The sequence below is a fragment of the Lolium perenne genome, chromosome 5, assembly GCF_019359855.2.
Source record: "Lolium perenne isolate Kyuss_39 chromosome 5, Kyuss_2.0, whole genome shotgun sequence".
NCBI classification, from domain to species: Eukaryota; Viridiplantae; Streptophyta; class Magnoliopsida; order Poales; family Poaceae; genus Lolium; species Lolium perenne.
Genome location: NC_067248.2, coordinates 108,177,832 through 108,199,797, shown reverse-complemented (window position 1 = coordinate 108,199,797; position 21,966 = coordinate 108,177,832). Strand labels below are relative to the sequence as shown.

Sequence of the window (21,966 nt, the reverse complement as noted above, 5' to 3'; positions counted from 1 at the left end):
CGCACGGGCATTTGTACTAGTTTACTAAACGTACCATCGTCGTCTTGTTTTGTGCTGCCACAAACAGGGAATATCGTGGAGAATGCGAGTGCAAACGTGACCACATATGAGTACCACCGCTAGAAAGTAAGTAGTAAGTACACAAGATTCGAATGCCAGCCAGCACCTCTGTTTCTGAAATCATGTTCAGTTAATTTCTGAAAACTCTCTTGAGCGAAGAATGAAGTGTCACCCTGATATCATGCCTCTTATGTCTGTGTCACTACAGCAAGATGTTCATCTGCTGAAATCCTGAATTTCAACGTGTATCAGATTTCAATCTAATGGTCCAGGCTCTTCCCAGGTACATCATATCTGTTTCGCAAAAAAAAGGTACATCATATCTGAATCTAGCTATTGCATGTACCTGAGCTATTTCCCTATCTTTCACTAATGCATATATTACGTCCTTAAGAAAGGTATAGGATATCAAAGTATCAAACTATATAATTCAACCTTTATAGTTTAAAGTGTTTATGTGGACATAAATACATCCACGTCTTAATCTTTCTACCAAAACTGAGCAGGCAATCTTAACCACTATGATATCCCTTTCGCGCTTCAGAAAAAAGTATGAAGACTTCTTAAGCCCAAAGATCGTCCAAGTCACAGTAAATTTTACTTTTGTCCTTTTACGCATGCACATTTATTGGTACTAAGTCGCCATTTTGGAATAAATACAGTGATAAAGTATACCTTGCGAACATTCTAAATATATTTTGTCAGGTCTTCATTGCTTGTAATACATGATAGGCAGAAGAGATACATATCTGTATATTAAGAAGAAGAAAGGTGTTTTTTCACAAGAATCTACAATAACCAAAATTCTTGACCAATACTGTGTTTTCAATTTCCATTGTGAACATAAGATAAAGCAATATGTGCATATTCCAAGTGGTTCAGAAACTGATGACTTGTATATACATTTATAGACTCAATCAGGTTTGCAGCACGTCAGAAGAACGCACTAAACTCAACTCATCATCCAAGTTATAAGTGTTCATAATCAAGTCTGTTGCTAAATGCTGGACCGAGTTTTAAATGCTTCTTTTAGCTTCTGAAGGCATAAACTCGGCTGAAGTCATAACATCCAAGCATATGACTAAGACCTTAAGTATAAAGGGGTGCCAAGATTGAATCCAACATCCTTATGAAATGCTTTCCGATAGAACTATTCTTGGGCTGAGAATCTGTTGAACACAATACCAAAACATGTAAATAATGTTCAATTATAGGTACAACGTCCAAGTTAACAAGCTAAATACCAGCCATTAGTAACATTGCCCTGATTAAGCGGAACTAAGCTTGATTTTCTTCGCAACACAATGATCTAATACTTCAGTCTCACTTAATCAGGGCAAGTAAATATAACCGAGAACATTTCCCCAAGGAACGAAGATATAAGAACTGTTGAAGAAGAAACCGACAATTGATGAATATGAAACAACAAAATTTAACTGACCTACTATAATTTTCAGTACCAAAATCACCCGACAAAGCAACACAATTTAACTGACTACCAGCTTCAGGTAGTGGCTGATGGGGCACCAAGTACAAAATTAGGTTCTAAAACCTTTTGAGTTGGACCCTATGTATACGTGGTATTGATGACCTGTAAAGTTAGAAAAATAGCATGTGAACTCCAAGTATCACATCAACGATCTGCACAATGTGTAGCGCGAGTTCATCTCTTACATGTAACTGATAGCATACCTCTTGAGTAAGAACTAACCCATTAAAAACATGGGGATTGCTCACAGCTGACTTCTGTACAGAGCATATCATATAATTAAATAATTTATGCTCCACTACATCACAGCATGTCATACCATCATCCACCATGTCAATGCCAGATAGCCGAGAAATCTATTCGACTATCTAAACCCATGACTGAACATTGTGAAGTAAAAGGGTGCATCAAATAACAACAGAGGATCATCTTCTGGCTTAAAGGAATTTGTGGGAGATCGTCGATGGTTGAGCCCAAAGAGAGGAGTCATATTGCAACGTCTGCAACAACTGAGCCAATTCATATGGCTGGAAAGAAGACCCATGACTGGAAAAACATCATTGGTGGCCCCATTTTCAGCATCTGAGGGGTAAGGTGTTCTCCAGTCCCAAGCATCAAAATGCCAGATGGTGGAATCATTGCCTAAATGAAACTCCATATCTTTAAGTTCCAGGAATTCGTCACTGGGGCTAGAACTGTTTAAAAAATGTCCATCAATGGAATTAGAAAACATATTTTCGTTAACCATTAGGCTGTTTTGTCCTCCAGAATGAACATCCGAAGAAAATTAGATCGAATATTTGAATCATTTAAAATGTCCCCCGAATTTCCTTCCACGTCTTCAGAATGGTTGCTATTGTTCGAAGTGTCAGCTGGCAAATCAACACTACCATTCTCATTATTATGACCGGCCAAGTCCTGGAAAGGGAAAACATAACATGTTAGAACAACGGACATATTAGTGGGGTTGAATTAGGTAAAGAATGAATAGAGCAAAACAACAAAATCACCCATGAAGAAGAATTACACACAAAGTAAAATATGGTCCTGTACGGCTGTACGGATAGTATGCTCCTATTTAGACAGCTTGACATGAATGCTACAGCCAGGGGATAACATGAATTCTGCAAGTATCTTGCCAAACCAATAAAAGGTTAATATAAACATATCAATTACAGCTTTGGGCGTTTCCTACTGTTCCGCTTTATAGCCATGAACTGGTAAATTTGGTAACACAGAGAGGAAATATGCCTTTTGGGTTATATCAGTTCCAGCGAGAAGTGACACTAATCAACCTGAATATGAAATGCACAAAGCAAATAGAGCACAATCTTTTTGGATGCACATGCTGCAAGGGCATCAGCTCTGCTTAACCACAGACTCCATTTTAGTAGACTCATTGTTTAGAAGACCCTTCTCAAAATGCAAGAATGAAAATGACCAGGGTGAGACAAAATGATTGACTGCACACAAATTAAAAGAATACAAACCTAGATTAGTTTCACATCACGAATAAATCATAGAAGGATGGCATATATATGATTATTCTTATTGTGCAAGGAGTAGCAGAAGTAGAAATTAACAAATGAGGAGAAAACTATGGAGCTCACAGGAATGCGTAGCACTGATTTCGGTCCTCTGAACACTCCTGGGGCAGAAATGTTGACCAGACATCCAGATAGCAAAAACAACCTACAATTTAGCCAAAGCACCAAACACCAAAAGAGCTGGCGGCTGCTTACCCTCACTCGTCGCTACCGTTGTGTAGAAGAAAGGCGCGGCAGCTAACCATGCTACTTCAGCTCAGAGCCCGCGGAGAGGAGAAGGCAGAGGGTAGCACTAACTTCAGCAGTGGCCCGTCCCCCACCTGCTAAGCGCGGCGACAAACTCCATTCTTCCCTAGTTCCCTTTGACCACTTTGAGGAGAACAACATGAGTGCCGGCCCTGCTCCATCTCGACAGCAGCTACAGAAATTAAAAAGGATCAAAATAGTTACTCCTTCAACCTTCTACCAGTGTGTATGATCTGCAACATAAAACAAAAGATCAATCAAAATATGATCTGCAACATAAAACAAAAGCTAAAAAAGGAAGATTGTAATACCTAGGGCTGGAGGGTACCAGATAGTAGGCTGTAGAGTTGTTGATCTGTACAAGGTTGGGATGTCACCAACGACCATTGCAATACCGCATCTGTGAGCACCACTATGTGTGCCGCTGCTGAACACCAGCATTTTGATATCCGTATCTAAAGCCCCACATTTATCTCACAACTATTGCACCTGGAATGTTAGAGAGATAAATCAGAATCTATGGCAATACAAATCAGAAGCATGTTGATCTCCTTCAGATATAATGCACCTCAATCGAGACACTATCGCGATCCGCTGCCACGGGGTATCCATAAACATGCAATCCTTCACATTACATAGCAAGCATGAATAAAAGTGCACAGACCCGCCTGCCTGCATAAATATATTCAAGAAAATTTATAATTGAAGAACTGGTGTGACATTGCTGCATAATAAACAACAAAACCAGCATAAAGATCACATATATCAACTAAAACATATTCCTCTGCAAATCTACCAAAAACCACAATTCATTGTTATAATATCTGTACTCTGTTTTCTCATGGACCAAAGTTTCAACAAATCAAACATATAATTTGGAAACCACTGAAGCATCAATAAATCAAGTATTCTTGATCAATAAATCAAGTAAAAGACAGAATAATATAAAGAGGAAGAAAACTACAGTGAGGAGATCGGACTTCCATCTCTCTAGATCTTCTATGTACAAGTCGCACCAGCATGGTTGCTCTGGCCTCTTACCCGACAAACCACCATTGTAGACTTGTAGTCTGTCCTGCGTGTGCAGGAAAGAGAAGTTGCAGGCCTCGACGACGACCTTGGTGATGACAAGGAGGTGGAGGAGCGGCGGGCTGTGCTGCTCCCGCCGGCCACCAACGGCTCCTCCCAGCAACGAGCGGCGGTGGTGCCTCCTGGTGCCGACCAACCACTCCCTTCTCTAGCAATGGCGCTGATTCAGCCCTTTGCCTCTCTCTTTCTACTATGGCCATGGAGATGAACAGGAGATGGGGTGACAGAGGGAGAAGATGAGGGGGATGGGGGGTTGGAGCATGAGGGGCTTGAAAGATTTGACCAGGAGGGGATTGGGGGAAAGGCAAAGGTAGGAGACGAGAGAGGATTGGGAGGAGCAGCGTGAGACGATTGGAGGAAGGCGGCTAGGGTTTCACTTTGTGGGATACCTTTTATACCATCACGGTAAAAAAATGGATGGCCCAGATTTGATGAAGGTAAAATCTAAAGGCTAGTTAAATCTGATTTACCAGGTTCCCCCATGGGGGTGCCTCTATTATACCTTTAGATACGAAATAAAAAGTACAGAAGTCACAAGTGCTAACTGAATGAAAATGTACACATCAAACTTTCACGGCTCATAAATTTCATCGAGGAACAACTCTAAGAGAGGCGGGACGGCTGACCAGTGATGAGCTTGTAGAACTTTCCTGTGTTCGCGTAGGTACAAACTCTGATAAAGAAAAAGCAAGAAATGCAGGACTCTGACTCTTTTTTGGCAGGGGCCATCAATCTGAAATATAACAGACGAGTAAAAAGAGAAAAAACCGCAAACCTTTATATGAAAATTGGGATTGTGCACCCAGCCCCAAGCACCCAACCATGCACGCAGATGAACTGCCTGCAGATTATTGGAGACTCGCACGCCGTACGTCTGCGGCTGCTCCGGCACGATCGGTTGCTAACAGTAAAAACAATCAGCAAAAACAATCGTCCGAGTTAATTAGGACACTACCCGGCAAAAAAATAAATAGAACATGAACGTGTTGCCGTCCCGCCTTAGCATGGAGCCAGTGGCGGCGCCAGGAAATGTCGCCTGGGTATTTCGCCCAAAAAAAATTTTTTTGCTCTAAATGTAATATATGAATCAAACATCACAATACTATCAATATATGAATAAAACAACACTAGCATGACAATAATAGCAATATTTCAATTTATAAGCCCATAACGACATGAATACATAGGTACCTTTTGATTGATAAAGTGATGATGTTCCATCTTACATTATAACTTTGCGCTTGCCTTTTTGAAAGAGATTGATGACATCCTCATCCTTTACTTGCTTGAAGAAATCTCTCTCAACAAATGTAACCATACAATAGTTCAAATAGTAATCACCCATTTTGTTCCTTAGCTTATTCTTCAAATAGCTCATTGAAGAGAACATCCTTTCAACACTAGCAGTGGCTACTGGTAGAATCAATACCAACTTAAGAAGCTTGTAAACAATATGATATTGTTCATGCTTCTTTGTCTTGACAAGCATAACTGATAGCTCAGACAATTTTTTCAAGTTTTGAAATCTTTCATCTCTACGCAAATTAGCAACATACATGTTTAGTTGCCATGGAAGCCTTGCTAGTTCATCTCTTGTAAAATCAGAAGCATAAAACTTTGTAGCAAGCTTAACCAACTTCTCTTGGTCATAAGCAACAAATAGATGAAGTGGACTAAATGATGCCATGCAAATAAGTAGCTCTGTGTTTACCTCATCAAATCTGCCATTCAGCTCACCAATTTGCCTATCAATGACAGACACAAACATATCTACCTTGAAGCGGTGGTAATTGATCACACCATTCATACACCCCTTCTAGGCCGGCCAACGGGGAAGTAAGGACCCTCCATATCAACAACTGTGATCTTATGCTTTGTACAAAAAGATGTGACCTTTGTGAGAAAATCATCCCAACCAGCATCAGACCGCAAAGCCCCCAAGTAGAACTTTGTGTCATCGAGAACCTGAATAGCATGAACAATATCTTCATCTTGCTTTTGCAAAGCTCTACTCAAATCATACATATTTAACCTCCAAGGCTTCCCAGTTCCCACATAAGCATGAGCATGGGTTCCTTTGAGTTCCACTCAAGAACTTCATCTTCTTTAATTCCTTAATGATCATATTAAATTCATATTTTTAAAATGATGATCTTTATGCCAACACTCAACATACATATTTATTATCATAACATCCACTCTTGAATGCAACACATGATCTTCAAGCATTACCTATGAAAGATTCCCTCATAGAAAACTCAATAAAAATCATTAGCTCATACTTTATAGGGACTATTATTACTTATAAAAACACTTAGGGGAAATATACCCTTACATCCAGCCAGACCATAATGAGCTTCGTAATACATGAGTGGATCCAGATAGTATCACTCCATCATCGGGGGAGCAAATCCCAATCTCGAGATAACTAGAACTATGGCGTACTTTCCCCATCTCGAGATAACAAGAACTATGGTGTACTTTCCGCTATACCACATTATCACCTTTATAGCTACCCAGTTAAGAGATAACATTTGATGATCCCATGATATACGTTAAATACCCAAGTTTACGTCACTTTAATTGTCTAAAAAAACTAGTAAACGGTAATATGTAACTTGAGAAAATACCTAAAACATATTCACGATGTGTTTCGTAGTATATCAACATAGTTTATCCAACAACATTTGTTCCCACTCATTGTTGCTCTCATATATTATTGGTAACCACGTAACACTTTACTTATTCCCATAGTAAAGAAAATAAGACTATTAAATAATATATGAACTAGTCTGAGAGACAATACTAGGAAACTCTATTTGTGTTTATTATTCCACACATGTTATTAGGTTTTCCTCCAAATCACATATTTGGAACCAATACAATTATAGCGTGGAAACATAAACATAAATTATGAAACTATAAATATAAATAATACAACTTTATTATTATCTCGGGGGGATATTTCCATCATCCCTATCAGATCGATAATATTTTTCTAGTGTTATGAATATGTTGCATGTGGAGATGGACTACAAAATGAGTTTTTCCTTTATAAGAAGATATAGATAGCTAGATAGGTTGGTGATGATGCTTCTATATATTCAATAACTTTGAGTATTTTTTGGTAGAGGGAAGGGGGCTAATGCCCCCCCCCCCACACCCACCCCTTTCATTATTCTTTTACAAGTTATTATTACCTACGCATAGTTGTGTACATTTCGGTACTGTACCAAGATGCAGTACACGTTGTTCTCTACGGAGGTGCCGATAATTGTGCTAACGGCATTTTCTAGAAGATGGGTGACCTATCAGCAAACAGTCATTATCATTCTGTATTTGCAAAATAAGGCGAGATGCAAAGTGAACTAAAACAAGACTGTTGATACCTCCGTTATGAATATTTCATACCCCGCAGCAGGTTTGTAAGGGTCGGTTTCATAGCTCTTGAATTGGAAAAAATTTACCAAATTTTAGAAAACATTAATAAGCATGCATTGTATGATCTCCATTGCATTATGATCTCCATCCCATGACCACCGGAATAGTGAAGCTCGTCGAAACGTACAAACTCCTTCAGCTGAACACAAACGGCAACACTCATCAGCATGTAAATAAGTAACACTACAAAGCAATAAGGCCAACTACCCATGGATACCTTCTTCAAGGATCTCCCACTCACAACAGAGGTGGGAAACAATTCAGCAGCTCTTCTTACGGCGTCTCTCATCTGATTGTGAAATTTAGAATAATCAAGTTCGGGTACATTTAATAGCATGGCAGCAACAAGCATGCGCATGATACTTACATCGTCTGACATGAACGCCTCATCATACTTGTCAACGGTGCGTGAAAGGGTCCCGTCATAATCAAGAAACAGCGCAATCTTCCTTGCCTGTACAATTGCTTTGATTTCATCCAAGCAATCAAAGATAGAAGGGCAGTTTTCCTGCAAAGAATATTTGGTGCAAGTCAACTCAGTACATGATTGAAAACTAAGATTCACAATCTCCCTTTTGCATATCCTATTTCCACATGGTATTCGTGCATCCTTTAGAACTTATTTTTTTCGAATGGGGGTATCTCCCCAGTCTCTGCATATCCTTTAGAACTTTTAGGTAAAGTTTCAGAAGCGAGTTTGCTTTGTAAAAAGAAAGGCTTACATAGCAAATTATTTGATATCTGAAGTGTGGCAACATTTGGAAGTAAAATAAGGAAATTCGTTGGTCATTTTATGCGGGGGAAGGGGGCAATGGCCCCTCGCTATATTTTATTCAAGTTTTTTTAGATGTTTCTCTAGTTCAAGAAACAATTATGTCGAGATTATTTTGTAGATGATTGCCTTGATTGGAGAAAAACTAAAAAATATTTATTCTCGCGTTGCTAAAAAAAGGAGAGGGAAGTTCGTGAGTTATTTCGCATTGGAGGGAGGGGGTATTGGCCCCTTGCCATATATTTTCAACTTTTGTAGAAGTTTTTCTAGTTCGAGCAACAATTATGCATAGTAAATGATTTTTTAGTTGAGACAAAGGAATGAAGCGAGGGTAATATTAGAATGAGAGCCAAGCAATATGGATGAAATTTTTTGTATTTTTGTTCTCATCTTTCATTACTTTTAAATTGTATGTTATCTGTATTTAAAATGATTCCTGTCATACAAAACATGTAATATTTATTTTTATTTTTAAATGTATCTTGGCCACTTAATTTAATAAATATGGAACATAGAAATTTTAATGGTGAAGGGTGTGGAACTGGTATACAAATGGAAAAGAGAGGAAAAACACATATTTTGTAGTTTACATGCCCTTACAAGCTATAAGCTTTCATCTTTGTTTATGTGTTTCAATACTAATTTTTAATTGGCCATCCACTCTGTTTCTTCAAACCATGTGTATAATTTTTGTTTCTAAATTATTTCCAAACATTTACTTGGACATTAAAATATAGCCACTGGATTGGGAGCTAATAAGCTTCCCATCAGACCATTGTTTGGCCATACGATTGGAAGTATGATAGACGTTGGATTTGAGGGGCCGCACGACTGTTTCCTTGAACGAGGTCCGATTGCATGCTTCTCGTAACGACTCTTCCGTAATTCACTCCTCCATAAATAGGAACCGTTAATAATGAGCGAGTACAATAAATTCTAGTTAGCTTGCTATAAGGATTAAAATAGTACTTCCTCTATTTCTAGGAGAAAAGTCTCCAAAATATATGGTATATTGTGTTGGACAACCTATGTGAACTTTTTTTTATGGATATGATTGTGTTTTCTTATCTTTTGAAAACTCCCCTATTCTCTCAAGTCAATTGTTGAGGACCAATCCCTTCAAAATCTTGTGTAATTTTTCCTCCTCATGCATATATTAATTTCCGTGCCAAAAACTATACACTTGTATCTAGAAGCGAAAGGATTATATTGTTACTTAGTTGGAGGAGAGAAAAAAGGAGAGAGAAGATAAGTGTGCTATAATGTAAGAGCCAGCTATAGTACATGTTTGTAAGCACTTTGTGAGAGTAAGAGGCAGGTCATGAGTTAACAAAGTAGTACATTTTTGTCGCCTACTATTGTACATATCGGCTATATAACTCACTATAGATGGCATGGACATATCTTACAGCCAACTTGCTCTAAATGGGATACTCAATCAAGTCCTGATTTGCATTTGCTTCCGTGCGAACCTTTACCAAATCTTCTTCCTCAACTACAAAATTTGCTTCCATTGAAACTACTTTTTTTTTATCAAACAGAAGGCCGGTTCTCCATGTTAATTTGTTTCCAAAGAAGCCCAAATCCTGCTTCCAGCTATCAGAGAATTTGCTTCCTATGCAACTTAATTTTTCTTGTCTCATCTCAAAAAAAAAAATCTTGTCTCAAATAGAGAAGTGTTTTCCATCGTTCATATTGTTTTCTATGCGACTAGGGGTGATGCCATAGAAGCTTCCTATTCCGGCGATGGCACTCTGACGCGGGACATCAGGAGGTGCATCTGGTGGGGTGCTGGAGGAAGGATGTCATGGTCATTTTTGTGGGCAACTATCGTGCTTTATGTAGAACGATAAAAGGAGATATGCAAAATATGTTGGATATTGTATTGAGCTTCATGGGAGAGTATATATAATGGTACAAGACTTGGAGGTCAAGAAGGCTCTTCTAGAGATAAGATAGGATATGGATTGCAAATCCTAAACTACCAAAGACATGCACAATATATCTCTTACATCCCCCGCACTCGTAGCGGTAGCGTCGTGGACAACTGAAGCGTCGCGGACGGTCAGACTGGAGAGCGAAGTAGAACCAGCGTGTTGACATCCCCCGCAGTAGCAGCGGAAACTTCGTGGACGGTGTCTCGGCGTGGTAGCTTGAATTGTAGACAGTGCTGGTGAGGCTCAGGCGATGTGGTAACCCTTTGTGCCGATGTCGAGGTAGCCGAGAGCGTTGGGCGATGCAGCCTTGGTCGAGGTTGCCATACGAGGGGTTGCCGTGGTCGATATTGTGGTCGGGTGCCAGTGTCGAGGTAGCGCATGAAGCCACAAACGCATAGTGCGCGAGGAGAGTGATGGAGACACGTCAGAGACGCGTTGTGCAGTCGTCCATCAGCTCGAAACTGTTATTTGCAATTGGAGCCATATGTTCCAAACATGGAACATCACGACATGCATTGGTACTAAATTACAAGCGAGGCCACCATCATAAAGGGGAGCAACTCTAGCGGGTACCCACGCTCGGCATATTTTGTTTTCCTCCGACTGGAGTTAGGCGTGACTGAGTTCTTCAGATAAGAGGGCTGCATTTCCCCTTCTCGCTCCGGTATATTTGGAGTTTTTTTGACATCCAACTCCCACTTTTTTTTGAGGGAAACAGCCGGACTCTGCTGCAAGCTTTATTAATTAAATAATAGATACATCATCAATTAAAAGGGAAACAATGAAACTCAGCGGATCATCTACCCACACACATGGGAGTGAATCCGTCTCTCTCGATAAGCAATCAACAACAAAGTTTGCTTCCCTATTACAGAAACTAAACTCACAACTAGAAAACGTAGAAGCTTGGATATAAATATCTTCAAAAAGAGCCTTCATTGGCTAATGCAACCCACCTCATTGGCTAATGCAATGCCTCTACTAATCGTTTGAGCTTCCCGTTTGATATCGGTTGATGGGAAACTTCCCGTTTGAAGGGCTTCAATCACTTGTAGACAATCGGATTGAATAATAATACGTGAACAACCCACCTCATTGGCTAATGCAATGCCTCTACTAATCGTTTGAGCTTCTAAAGTGTTTGCATCAATGGCATATTGGACCGAAACATTACATGCAGCAATAAATCGCCCATGATCATCTCTAATGACTGCTCCAATTCCACCTATAAGATTCACTGGATTGAAACTTGCATCGACATTGACCATAACATGTCCTTCTTTCGCTTTTGTCCATGCGCTCTTCTTATTTTCTGAATTCTTTCTGATTGCCCTTATATTATTTGTTGTAATTACTCGAATGGACATCGCAGCAATCGAACTTGTAGGTACTTTCTCACCATGCACAAGTTGGCGGCGCATCCACCATATATACCAGGAGGCGGTAAGAATCAATTCTCTTGTATTTTCAACCTGCTGATTCACTATCAATTCTTCAAGAACAGCACTACCTGCTCGGTCAACTAGCATTGCATCTTCTATCTTATCTGCTAGTCCAAGTTTCCTCCAAACTTCCAAAAAATTATCACAGCCAAAGAGAGTATGCCGTATATCTTCACAATGGATGTCACATCGTGGGCACTGGCTAGATAATGGCACATGTCTATTTACAAGGACACCATAACAAGGAAGAATACCATGAAGAGATTTCCATGCAAATATTTTTACCTTTGCCGAAACCGAAGATTTCCATAGAGAATCCCATACATTATTTATGCTTGACTGTCCTGGAGCGTGAATATTTCTCTCCCTACTCCCAAACTGGTGTTTCCACTCGCCGTGATAAGCTGAACCAACAGTGAACAGAGAATTCTTTGTGTATCTCCATGCCACAAAATCCTCCATACCGTTTGTTGATAGTGGTATAGGACATCCAACTCCCGCTTTATTCGTTTCAAATAAAAGTTGCGTCTTCCAGGAGTAGGGGAATAAGAAACTCCGGGGATCACGGAGCCACAGTTTGTCCGTCGAACACCTAGCTACCCTAGCTAGTTCGTGGCCTCGTGGGCTAAACAATTGTCTGACAATAGGAATGTTGAAAAATGACATTTGAAAACTTAATAGCTAAATAATAACAGTCATCTATAAATATTTTGAATTAAAAATGAAAATCACACATTGTCAATATACTCGCATAGTTACCAAGATTTTCATTCCAAGTAGTAAATATGAGAGTTTTTCTCTACCTTACTGAATTACTTTTGTTGGTAGAGGCGAAACAACACAAGTGTACATAAGTCTGACTAATTATCATGTGTCAACAAACTTTTTTCATGCCATCGATTAGATAACCCGAGCGTGCAAATTTCCGTCAATACTCAGTATTCATACAAAATACAATACAGCTCGATCTACTCTTTCCCATCTACCAAATTTTTTTCTTGTACTCTAAAATTGCAATAACAATGAATGTCGGAAAGCCAAATCTGAGCAACAACTTTTTGGTGAAAGAACTGAGATAACAAATTGAAGAGATGAAATGATCCATCTTGTTTTGCATCTGGCGCTGTTACTACATTCAGAAGAGCCTCGTGTACTGGAGTACACAAAATATTCAGATCATGACGGACGGAAGATGTTCGTACAGACCTACATTTGCTTTCCAACGAAGCATAATCCCTTCTCGCGAATCCATGACACGGGAAATAGATACTCCAACTTATTGTACTGAATCTGCCCGGTGGACGTTGCAGGACGATGATACGCTGGCTGGATTAGTTTGCGGGATCTTGGGCGGGGTAGTGCCGTGGAGCTGGAAGACTTCCGCACAGCCGACACGCTCCGGCTCTATAACCGCCGCTCCAGCGGGAACGAGGTCCGCAAGATCCTGGGCAGCGAACTTGGCGAAGAGACCTGGCTGTCACACAACAATGAAATGGAGTCTGGATTCCTCGTGAGGCGGCCGACGGAGTGTGCTGCCGGGGACAATGGCTGAAGTCGCGGGGCGGCGGCGGCGGGGTTCCCGAGCGTCAGGAGAATGAGCCTAGGAGGACCATTCAATTTAGGTTTTTTTAGTAAGCGAGGATCGCATGCATAGTGGGCGCTTATCTCTCCGTGGTGGACGCTCATCTCTGCGGGAGAGACGGACGGGAAGTACGGGGGCCTGGGAGAAATAGATTTTATTAGTGGAAGTGGCATTTGCAAATACAGTAACAAGAAGTGTGACATCATGAGAAGTATGACATTACCTGTTTCACCTTAATATTAGTAAAAATGTGTTTGTGGCGCTTAAAATAGTGCTTCCTCTCCGTGCACTTTTCCAACGAGCCGCGTGCAGCGAAATAACGTTCCGGTAAAAGAAAATTCGGCGCAGCGCGCGCTAAATATTTGCAACGCGTGGGAAGCAAGTTTTACAGCGTCAAAATATTTCTCTTCTGCTTGAGATGCTCTAAAGACCGGACTGAGATCAGGTGACATGCCTTAGGCATGTCACGCATGAACAGTACGGTAACATGCACCGTAGGCCGTAGGATTGAAAATGAACACACACGATCAAACACTGTAGCGCGCGACTGTAGATGGCCCTGTAGCGCATGAACTGTAGCAATGTTCTGTGCCAAATATCCTGTAGCAAATACACTGTAGATGGTTCCTGTAGCAGTGATATCCTACCATCTAATCTAGATCCGACGGTGAGAAAAGTGGTGCATGTCACCGTACTGTTCGTGCGTGACATGCCTAAGGCATGTCACCTGATCTCAGTCCCTAAAGACCACAGCACGCCTGTCTCGTCGCTAGGCTGTTCTGCACGCAACGGCCGGGCCGGATTCGCGTGCTTACATTTTTGGAAAACCATAATAACTCGTATGAGTTTTATGGTACGTGATAAATAAGATTGATTTTCGCAATAAATTTCTTCCAATGACATCCAGTGTATCCGTGTATATATTATGCCCTCCTCCGTTTCACCTTTCTACCCGGTTACAACGCAGACATCAGAAAGCCTAAAAGTGTCATGGAAAAATCTGCACAAATCTCCGTCGCTCTTATGATCATTCCCTTTCTCTTCATCTGCCTCCAGGTCCAAGGTATGCATGAATACCCTGTATACTTGACTGTACATCGTTGTTTGCTTGCAATATCGATCACCTAGAGTTTTTTCTTCTTTGCGAATTTGTTTTATTTAAAGAGTAATGCTCCTGTGTAAAGCGCAATAAAATTCGTCATCTTAATTTCTCACGTGAAATCTTATACATTCTACTACCAAATTTGATTTCCCAAACGATGAAGTAGATTACACGTCCTTATTCTATTGCACAACATGATACTTGCCTTGTATGTATTTGGTGAATACAGGATCATCGGGAGCCAACATCACAGCAGACATCCCGGTGCCATCCAGGACGACGATTTTACAAACGCGTTATTCGCCCCAGACAACCGCATCAAAGCAGTGTGACCTTTGCCACTGTTGCCCAGGGAACACTGACGAGAGTTGTTACGTTACTACGTGCTGCTATAGGACTACATGCAACGATCCAGCCCAGCCACCTGGTACTTGTACAGCTGAGAGGCTCTACTGCGGCTGCGATGAAAAAACATGCAAATAATCAACCTCGTCTTATCATAAAAAGCAGATGCCTATAGACTATGGAGTGATAAATTCAGGGAATTATGGGCTTTCACTGTACTGTATCCATGAGAAGGGGAATTGAAGGTGATATCATGTTGAATTTCTCCTCCTACCGTTAAATAGTGTGTTTTGATAAATAATCCTATATTTTGGAAATTCAATTCAACTCCTGGATGCATATGCTCCCTCTACTAAAATATTATATTTTGAAATTTCGAAAAAAATTCATCTCCATAATATATGTGTATTCGTCAAGTTTCGCAAGGAACCAATATTTTTTGTGGTCTATATTAAAAAAACAGAAAAAATATCTTCTGAAAAGTTTTATTTTTAGCATTGAATTTTACCTTTCTTACCCACGCTACATGATAAGTCTATTTTTCATGCAACAACTTTTTGAGCGGGTAGCACGTAAAGATGTACGTGCGACTTTTTGATCTCATTTTAAAAAAAAATCAAAATATACGTAGCGTACATTTCAAAATAAAAGAAGCATATACTCCCATGTGTCAAAACACCACTCTCTATTGTATTTATCATACTCCCTCGCTCCGGGAATACAAGATGTTACATACTGTATTATGGAACGGAGGGGTAAGAAATAGATATGCCCATTTAGAGAATAAATTGAGGAGACTGGACCTTCATACCACAATACCAGTCCACAAGAGATTAGGGCATCTCTAGCGGGCTGACCCAAACCAGCGAGCCAAACGGTTCGTTTCTGTCCGTTTGAGTCAGCCCGCAGACAAGATGCGTCGCGCGGTCCGCTTAGGTTAGGCGGTTCGTCCTGCGGCCCGACCCAAATCGCCCTCCACTGGCCGATATCAACGATGACGCTCTGCCTCTAATGGCGATGGGAACGGTCGCTGGCTTCGCACATGCCCCGTAGATGGTTTCCGCCCACGGTGGCTCCGGTTTCCCGTCCGTGCGCGTTTTCATGTTTCCCGCCGCAGCCGGAATAGTTCGGCACCGGTGGCCAGTTCCCGCCCAAGAATGAGGCTATAAATGGCGGCCACATGCGCGGCATCAGCCAGCACACCCAATCGACGCCGAGAAACACGTGACTTGCCGGAATATCTCCAACTAGGACCACATCAGGGAGATCTGCCGATCCCGCTGGCCTCGTCGGTCCGACGAGGAGGTCGAAATCATGGCCACGGAGATGGCCCGCATACAGGCGAGCCACCAGGTGGCCGCCTTCGAGCACGAAGGAAACATGGCGCAGCAAGTGCTGGCGGAGGTTGTCAAGGCGGCGGCGCAGCAGGCGGAGCAAGCGGTGCCCAATGAGGCCGCCACGGCGGCCGTGCGTGCCAAACGCCACGAGGCGGCCATGACGCTCTTGGGGTCTACGGTGCGCAATGCCGCCACCATCATCGTCCAAGAGTTACGCAGCGTCACGGCAACGTCCAGGGAGGCGGTAGCAGCAGCGACGGAGGCGGCGGCGGCCGATGCGGCCACCAATGCGGAGAAGGTGGCGCGCGACAAGGCGTACCGTGCCGCCGACGATGCAGCGGAGGAGGACCGTGTGGCGGGGGCGCCGATGAAAGAACATTTCCCGCCCTTTTGGGTTTTGTGTGTTTGATGTCAACAATAGGTATCTATTTATGTGTGTTGATGTAGACAGGTACATGGTCTAATTATATATACATGGCTTGTGGATTGGATTGACAAAACTGAAGCCACTGCTGCTTTTTCTCTTCAGGCGGAAGTTCCGGCCCCTGCTGGCGGAACTTCCGCCCAGATGCTTCTCTCAGCAGGTTCCCAACGCCCCTCACGTTGAGGCTCGACGTAAGCTGGCCGAAAGTTCCGGTGAAGTTGGCCGGAAGTCCGCCCTACTTCCGGGAAAGTTCCGGAAATGGACGATTTGTGCCACAGAATGTCCAGTAAGGTTTTCTCGGAATTCCGGAAGTTGGCCGGAACTTCTGATGCGAACGCATCCAGCCGGAACTTCCGGCCCTCCTGGCCGAAACTTCCGGTGTTACACGAAAACTTCCACAACGGTCAGATTTGAAGCCCCACTCATATAAATAGCCTTCTTCTCCATTGGGACAAGTTGCTCAATCATTGCACAAGGTCATCCTATATTAGAGCCACTTCAAGAAACACAAGATTCACAAGATCTTCTCCTCCAACCATCCAAAGCTCTTGATCTTTGGAGATCCGAAGGAGAAGACCCCAATCTACATTCTCACCGAAGCGATTCTCATTTCCCCCTCATATGATTGAGGGCCCCTTTGCTAGTGTTCCTCTTTGGATCCCTAGTTGTTTGTTGTTGATGTATTCTTGTTGATTGTTGTGTTGTTACAGATTTGGGAGCCTCCAATTTGGTTGTGGATGTGTGCCCCAAGAACTTTGTAAAGGCCCGATTTCCGCCTCGAGGAAATCCCTTAGTGGAAGTGGGCTAGGCCTTTGTAGCGTTGCTCACAGGAGACCTGAGTGAAACCTTCGTGGCGTTGGTCTGGCTTTCGTAGCGACCACACTCCTCCGAACATAGATGTACCTTCTTGCAAAGGAAGGGAACTACGGGAATCAACTCCGTGTGCTCCACTCTCGGTTACCTCTATCCTTTATCTCCCCTATATATTGCGTAGCTATATCTTGCTTAGTCGTTGACCTTGTCATATAGGTAAATTCACATAGTTGCATATCTAGAGAATTTACCTTTGTGTCAAACCTAAATTGAAATAGAACTAAAAATTTGTTAGCACCTATTCACCCCCCCCCCCCTCTAGGTGCGGCATACGATCCTTTCAGCCGTCCTTAGCCATGGCTTGGTATCTCCTCGGGAAGGAGGAGGAGGAGGAGGACTGGCAGGTGCGCAAGACGCACCGCAGGCCCGCCACAAGAGACCTCAACCACGGGAGCATGACGAGGAATCGTCTGCGGCGATGCAGGCGAGGGCAGAGGCGACAACGGCGATGTTGCGCGACGCAGCGCGACAGGCGGCGGAGGCAGCAGCAGAGGAGGCGGCGCGAGCGGCGGAGGAGGAGGAGAGGAGGTGATGAGGACACACCCATGGAATATGATGATTGTACATGCTTGAGCTGGAAAGAAATAATAAGTCTAATTAACGATTACTAAGGTGAATTCTTTCCTGCTTGATAGTAATGCTTGGATTTATGAGAACATTATACTACCTAAGTCTATGCATTTGTGTAAGATTAGGTTCGAGGGTGAAACAAGCATTGCACGGGAAGGAGAGGAGCAGCAAGAAGATATGGACATGAAGACAACGCATGAACGCGCGAGGGAGGAGGGAAGGCATGCGCAACACAAGAGGAAGTCAAAATCAGTTCTGATTCGGTTCGGACGGACAGAAGTTCTAAATTTGAAACGGACGTGGTTTCTTCATACCAACTCCGAATCAGGAAAATAAGCACTTGTTGGAAAGATAATTTCATGTAATTTCCAACGGGTAGGCCCTCACATGCTGGTTCGTAACATACTGGCCACGGTGATGGAAACAAGTTGATGGTCGTTTCTGGCAGTTTTCAGATATAGGATTTTCAAGTTAGGAAAGTTAGAGATATGATAGATTTCGATCCTGACCCTATGTTGGACGTTCAGTAGCCTTTATATATTCTTGTAAGTCGTGACTTTTAGGTTTAGACCACGTTTAAAGATAACCCCTAGTTCATAGTTGTGTGCTACACAAAACTACTGAATTCTATACTCTCCAATTTATTTCGATCTGGAGTTTTATGCTACTAAAAGTTTGTGTGATCTGGTGTTCCATTGGGGATTAGAAGATTGCAATTTATCGTTTCGTAGTCGGTGGCTACGTGTGCAAGTGTGTGGAGTTATGAATATCTTGCAGGGCTGAGAGCTGTTGCATTAGTGACAGGAATCAATCGAGAGAATCGTCAGCGTCATACAAGTTATCACCCACCATATCATCGAGTTCATCACCATCCACCTCGCTTACTGAGAAGATCGGGCCACCCCTTATCATCTTGGTATCAGATCTCAGTGTTTCCTCGGTAAGCATCCACAAATCCATCCCATAGATTGCGTTTGTGTTTGATCCTATCTAGAAAAAAGCCACAAAAATATTAGGGTTTGTAGTTCTGGCATAGCCTTAGATTACATCATTTTACTAGTTCTTGTGCTTGTCGTAGTCTTGTTTTTGCGTAACTTTTTCTTCCACCAAGTTGTCTAGTAGATTGTTTATGGTTTGTGTTTCTACATCTTTCGGTTTTTAGGGTTTTGTCGGAGTCGCCGAGATCCATCAGTTTCGGTGTTAGAGTCTTGCTGCGGCACATTATATTGTTGTGTTTATGCCGTGGTACAAATCTGTGTCTTTTTCTTTTGTTCATACCGAGTCCACATAGAGTCATTTTTCGTTTGTTTGTCAACCATAGACACAGCCTTTCTATACAAATTGGTATAGGCACTTTAACCTACGAGAATAGCATATCCATGCTCTACAGGCTACTCATATGGAAAAAAATTAGTGCATCGTTTGTGTCCGTGTTGTGAAATTTTTCCGCGGTGCGACATCTTGTTGACAAACGGAGAGAAGAAAAAAAAAAGAGACTCAAAAAGAATATATATGTAAAAGAGACCAAAAAGAAAAGATACTCAAAAATAATAGAGAGAGAAAAGTGGCTGCAAGTTTGGTCCTATACATTGCTGTTTTGGAGCAATTATACACTGATGTTTGCAATAAGTAGATTGAGCAATCTTGTGCTTGTTTACATTGAGCTATTGCTAGTGTCTCTCTTGTGCATTGCAACACGAGCATATCCTCCGACATACATTATATATAAGCTCATATTCAGAGTTGCAATTGCTCCATTTATCTCCACTGTGTGTGTGTGTGTTTTCGTGGGTGTTGTGTCACACGATCAGCACTAGGATTAGTATTTTGGTGTTGTTAGGTATCCAAGCCAAGCCCCGCCTTATACCCTGGTTGTCGTGTGATAGTCTTTATACCCTTGATATTCGCTTCATCACATTCGTGCACTAGTTCGTCAATCCAAGTTGATTTACCTTTGGAGCGGTAAGATTTACCTTTCTTATCAGTTCTGGAGTGAGTGGTGAGAGTGTCACCAAAGATTTTTACACTAACCTACTAATCATGTCTTCTAGTGATTTTGATGTGATGCAGAAAAAGGAGGTTCCGATACGTGTGAGGTCTTATTGCAGCAACACCTTCTGGGAGCAAGATTTTGATAGGGAGCCTAGAACGGGTTTGTTTCACTTCGACACAGACATTGGTGATATACCTGTTGCTATTACCATTGATAATCGTTCTTGCATAAACCTGATTAGTATTGACGTTGTTGAAAACTTGTGGTTGCCTACAACTCTAATTTGTTGTCCATATATGTTAACTACTAATAATCATCAAGTGCCAATTACTAAGGCTGCACTTGTTCCTATAACCATTTATGATCATATTGTGCAAATTATATGTGATGTGATTTCTAGAAAACTAAATTTATGTCATCTAATGTTGGGAAAATGTTGGTGTGATAATTTTAAGGTTGTGTTTGATGGTTTTCATACGGATCCTAATATCTTTTGAAATGGGAAAAACATGTGGTTATACCATACACACATTAAGAAATTTCAGGATATTAGGCGTCGAGACATATGTCCTCATGTACACAAAACCACAAGCTGATCATATAGTTGAAAAACCGAGAGTAGGAGTTGAGGAAACATGTGAGGTTTCTACTAACGTAACTATCTCTACTCCTAGTGTTGTTTCTTGTGATACGCAGGTTGCTTTAGAAGAAAGGGAGCCACTTGTGTTACAACCTGCATCACCAGAACGTGCATCATCATTTGGGAAAGATGTTCCAATACCTACTACATCTGAGGAGGATGACATTTTTTATGGTACTGATTTGGGGTTGCATCCAACCAATGAGGTATTCGGGATTGATTTGGAGCTACAAGCGGTACATATGACTAAATGTTGTGAGTATACTCATTTGTTGGTTCCTTCATTGGATTTGACTTGCACATGTACTTCAAAACCATGTGATGACTTGCAAATTTTGAATTCTGATCATGTGGTATTAATTACTCATAAGGAAGTACTTGCTAAAATACCACATGATAAGTGTCTTATATCATGTTAAATGAACCTATGAGTATGCAATTTTCTATGGATAAGATTTCTGAAATTTCATATGTGAATTCTAGCACTTATGCATGTTCTTTCATGTTTAATCTTATTGGTGATTATAGCATGGATGAGAAATTTCTGGTAGATCACATATGCATTACTTGTGATATGATTGCTGAATTGCAACTTGCTGTTTGTGATCCTATATGATATGTGATAAAATCTTTTTGGTGTGGGATAGTACATAATTTTCATGATTGTATGAATATTGATTCCTTTATAGTTGATATACTACAGCCAACAGAAGTAATTTTACCGATGTTGGATTGTTATAATGCTTCTAGCATAGAATCAGATTTGTCATATTCTTGTGTTTGTCCCAACACATGTTGCATTTCAATGCTATTGTTGTATGCTTCACTTATATTTGCAAGCTAAGTTGCATATTATACACTATGAGTTATGGTCATGATTCCATACCTACTTGTTCTAGATATCAGAGTCGCGCAGTAGAAGCATGGTATTCATCATCTATATGTTTGAATATTTTGGATTGGTTTGACCTTATTCATAATAAATTTGATCATAGATCATCTGTGAGGATATTGGATTTAATACTCAACAATAATGATACATATATAATTGTTCTTGATTGTGCTCATGATTATATG

The 21,966-nt window shown here is 41.4% G+C and overlaps 2 long non-coding RNA genes across 2 annotated transcripts; one reads left to right on the top strand and one right to left on the bottom strand.

Moving 5' to 3' along the window:
* Positions 1–826: 826 nt before the first annotated feature.
* Positions 827–4,778, bottom strand: LOC127299593 (uncharacterized). Its single transcript, XR_007850496.2, has 7 exons — positions 4,384–4,778; positions 3,911–4,014; positions 3,654–3,831; positions 3,160–3,514; positions 1,753–2,467; positions 1,502–1,651; positions 827–1,229 (listed from the first exon to the last, which is right to left on the bottom strand). It is a non-coding gene; the product is annotated as an uncharacterized lncRNA (long non-coding RNA).
* A 9,814-nt stretch (positions 4,779–14,592) lies between these two features.
* Positions 14,593–15,267, top strand: LOC127304743 (uncharacterized). The gene is made up of 2 exons (XR_007853519.1): positions 14,593–14,668; positions 14,937–15,267. It is a non-coding gene; the product is annotated as an uncharacterized lncRNA (long non-coding RNA).
* Positions 15,268–21,966: the final 6,699 nt, after the last annotated feature.